Raw genomic sequence first — 4,784 nt, forward strand, 5'->3', positions numbered from 1 at the left:
CATCGATAGCTTTCCTGGTTCTCCAGCTCACAGATGGCAGATTGCAGGATTTATGGGCCTCCATAATTGAGTGCCAATTCCTAAAATAAATCTCTTTACATATATGTGTATGTGTATATATATATATATATATATATATATATATATGTATATATGATGTTAGTTCTGTTTCTCCAGATAACCCTAATGCATGCATGCCCCTTGAGGGTAGGGATCATGAGTAGTGATCACATGAGTAGTCCCTAGTCTAGTACATGGAGCCTGGCTGGCAAATATTGGTTGGCTTAACCCCAAATCAGAAAAGCAAAAAGACACAGAAATGCTGTAGCCCAATGTCATTTAAAGCCAAAACCAACTTACAACTTACTAGTTACCACTAGATACCAGGACTCAAACTTGTTACTGTTTCTTCACGTTTGATTAGTGAGCGCTTCTCCTTGTACTTAACAAACCCTTTAAAGCAACTGCTTCTGTGATTACCTTGAGTGGATTCCAGGGAAGAGAAAAGCAATTGATGATAATAACAATCATGACCAACCCATCACTGCTAACCTTCAGCCAAATTTCACTGGCAAAGCAAAGCAGGGAATAAAGTAATTCTCTAGGTACTCCCAATAAACTTGGACTTGATATCACTAATAGCAAATGTTTGGGGGATATTTACACAATAATAAAAGCATTATATAGCAATTCTCAAAGCACTTTGGCAAATTATGAAAGGTCAGTATTATTATCCTCATGTTGCAGATGGGAAAGCTGAGGCTCAGAAATTTGTTCAAACTCACTGAGCTAGTAAGTAGCAGAAACAAGATCAAAGATACAGCTCTTCTGACTCCAAATCTCACGTTCTTATCAGTACATCATGCTGTTCTTTGCAGGTATAGTATATATTTGTTTATTCTTATGTCTTCCACAGCACCCAGAATAGTGCACATAGTAGAAACTCAATTTTTGTTGAGTGAATGAATTTTTATATGTGAAAAAATATAAAAATTTCTTTTTCTCATCTATATTTATCCATTTACTTTTATCCATTCCATTTATATCCAATTGACTGTGTTCCCCTGTGCTCAGCACTACAGATTCAAAGGTGAATAAGGCACTGTTATCTTTGTGCCTCTGGTGCCTGGCACATAGTGGGTGCTTAACAAATCCTTTTGCAAAAAGAATTATCTGCAGAAAGCTCAGGATCTAGTAGATGTGACTAAAGTAATATTGAACTATGCTTGCCTTTTGCTCATCTAATCTTCACATCAATCTGTTATCCGTATTTTAACGAATGGGAAAACTGAGGATCTAATATCATTATGGGATTTAAAACCACTGCCAGAGTACTGCTTGAATTTCAACCCAGGTTGCCTATTTTAAATACCAAGTAGATGTGCCTTTTAGAAGCAGCCACGTTGTCATGGGAGGAGATCAGATCTGGAGTAAGAAAACTGGATGTGACTTCCGACCCTGCCACATAGCAGCTGTATGGCCTTGGAAAAGCCATTAATCTCTCTAGGACTCAATGTTCTCCATGAAAAATGAGAATAGTAATACCTTCACTAATGACCAGGCAGGGTTATTGTGGAGACCAAGTGAGTAAGCATACAAGAAGAATTAAGTCAGGGCGTCGACTCTGGCTTCCTTCTCATGGGGGTGCACCTCACCTGGCCTCCCCTCCTGAATACCAAGACAGTGTCTGCTAACTAACACCTGGATCCATCCAACTTAAATCTTCTTAACAATGACTGATTCTGTAAACTTAAGGCCTTATAAGGAAAATAACAAAAATCAATAGGTAATTATTGATGACTCATTAGAACATGGCAGTTATAATTTCATTTACTCAACTTTAGGAAGTGTGTGGGTGTTTGTGAGTGCTTTCACATTCCCATGGGTGCAGCAGAAAGAGCATGAGTTTGGAGGCCGGATGGAACTTCCCTTATTTATTTATTTATTTATTTATATCATTCAAATGAAATAGTGTTCAATTTCCCTCAAACTCCCCATTTCTTCATATTGCCTGCTTATCATTATCATTATCAGAACAATTTCTCTTCAATTCATGAGCAAGCTAGGGAACAAACAAGCTGAACCAACTCCTATCCTTCTAGGATAGATTTGGTTACTTCGTATTACTTCCCACTGCTTTTTTCTTTAGTATTTTAATTTTTGTGGGTACATAGTAGGTGTATATATTTACAGGGTACATGAGATATCTTGATACAGGCCTGCAATGAGAAATAATCACATGTCAAATGGAGAGTCCATTTCCTCAAGTGTTCATCTTTTGTGTTATAAACAATCCAACTATACTCTTATAGCTATTTTTAAATTATTGTATTACAGTTAAATTATTACTAACTACAGTCACCCTGTTTTGCTATCAAATACTAGGTATTATTCATATCTATGTTGCTGGCACTCATTAACCATCCCCACCTCTACCCACCCTCCTCCACAACCCTTCCCAGCCTTTGATAACCATCCTTTTGCTTTCTGTCTACATAAGTTCAATTGTTTTGATTTTTAGATCCCACAAATAAGTGAGAACATGTGGTGTTTGTTTTTCAGTCCCTGGCTTATTTCACATAACAGTCCATCCATGTTGTTGCATATGACAGGATCTCATTCTTTGCTATGGCTGAATAATACTCCATTGTATATATGTACCACATTTTTTTTATCCATTCATCTGCTGATGGACATTTAGGCTGCTTCCAAATCTCGGCTATTGTGAACAGTGCTGCAACAAACATGGGAGTGCAGGTATCTCTTTGATATACTGATTTCCTTTATTTTGGGTATATACTCTGCAGTGGGATTGGTGGATCATATTATAGTTCAATTTTTAGTTTTTTAAGAACCTCTAAACTGTTCTCTATAGTGGTCATACTAATTTAAATTCCTACCAACAGTGTACGAGGGTTTCCTTTTCTTCACGTCCTTACGAGCCTTTGTTATTGCCTGTCTTTTGAATACAAGTCATTTTAACTGGGGTGAGATGATATCTCATTGTAGTTTTGATTTTCATTGCTCTGATTATCAATGACGTTGAGCGCTTTTTTATATTCTCATTTTCCAGTTGTATGTCTTCTTTTGAGAAATATCTATTCAAATCTTTTGCCCATTTTTTGACCAGGTTATCAGATGTTTTTCTATTTGTCTGAGTTCCTTATATCCTGGTTATTAATCCCTTGTCAGATGGGTAGTTTAGTTTGCAAGTATTTTCTCCCATTCCGTAGGTTGTCTCTTCACTTTGTTGCTTGTTTCTTTTGCTGCACAGAGGCTCTTTAACTTGATGGGGAACTGCCTTTAAATCCCAGCTCAGTCCTCCATTCATTAGCTGTGTGACTTTGGACACATTATTAAGTTACACTAATCCTTAATTTCCTCATCTGTAAGATTCAGAAAACGAGTTGTTATGAGAGTGAAATAAGACTAAAAACGTTTAGCATGACCCTAGCTTATAGAAGTGCTCAGTAAATAGTAGCTTTTGCAATGGTCACTATTGCTGTATACAAACAATACACATTCTGGTTCTGGTATTGACTCTGATGTCTCCTCAACAGAACACTCCTGCCTAGATCCTCTCTTTTGTAACTGTGGTTACATGCTGAGAAATGCTGAGTGTATGATAAAATTACATTGTTTGCTAAGAATGACGATGGCAAGGAAAACCTTGCCACCGCCCCTCAACCCCAAGTGGAAAACTGCTTGGACATTCTAAAGTAGCAAAACAGTATATGTATGTCATACATTGGTTAAAACAATTCTTTAAGCACGGGATATGTGACCCTGCCCCCGTGGATCCCTCGTGAAGAATACTTTCTAGTTTGTCTTTGATCAGTGGTAAGCAGGCACCAGCTGCCTACCTAGTTTATCTTGGTTCTATGAGAAAACACAGAACACCTGTTTGTTATTAATAATAACACCTGTTCAGAGAGAATAAATATGTGGGTCAGAACTCCTTGGGGCCCTCAGCCTGGAATGCTGTCAGCCCCCTGAGGCTCTCAGCTTCGAAGGCTGTTGGCCCCGGCAGGGTCCCACTTTGCTGTTCTATCTGGGTGTCTGTTTCTTTTTTTTCATCGAATCTATAAATTACTTTGGGTGGATGTCTGTTTCTTAATGCCTTCCACGCCACCTGGGGTGGGGGTCTCTACGGCTGAGAGGGTCTTGGTAGTTACATAGTCTCTTCTAATTGTCTTTTTCTGTTTCATGTCGGTAAGATTTGAAAATGTTGTCTCCTGGGTGGCAGATCTATAAAATTATTTGAGATAATTTTCAAGCTGTCTGAAAATTTTCCAAGTTCATGGTATAAATTTTTATCAGTTATGTTCTGTAATTCTAATTCTTACAGTTCCCAATTTATTACTCTCTGATTTTTGTCAGTGAGGGAAAACTAGAGTAAAATACTAATCCAAAAGAATATGACTCACTGCCTCAAAGTTGTCACCTCTCAGTTATTTTTTTAGATCCTATTAGGCAGCCCCCATGGCAAAAGCATCCTGGGATTTTATTTTTTTGTGACCACTATTTATGGGCTACTCAATATCATATTAACTATGAAAAGCTATATAAATGTTAGCCACAGTAGTATTTAAAGATTTAAATTATGGACAAAAACTGGTAAAAATAATTTTTTTACAAATCACTATTAAGGTCCAAACTCCAATGAAATTTCAATAGTCTTGTTCACAGATGATATAGAAAAGAAGAACCTCCGATATGCATTCCATCTTGTCATCACTATGAGAATAATCTGTCTTTAATCATGCCTTCTCACTACTCAGAAA

This window comes from Cebus imitator, unplaced genomic scaffold (assembly GCF_001604975.1).
Source record: "Cebus imitator isolate Cc_AM_T3 unplaced genomic scaffold, Cebus_imitator-1.0 Scaffold135, whole genome shotgun sequence".
NCBI lineage: Eukaryota > Metazoa > Chordata > Mammalia > Primates > Cebidae > Cebus > Cebus imitator.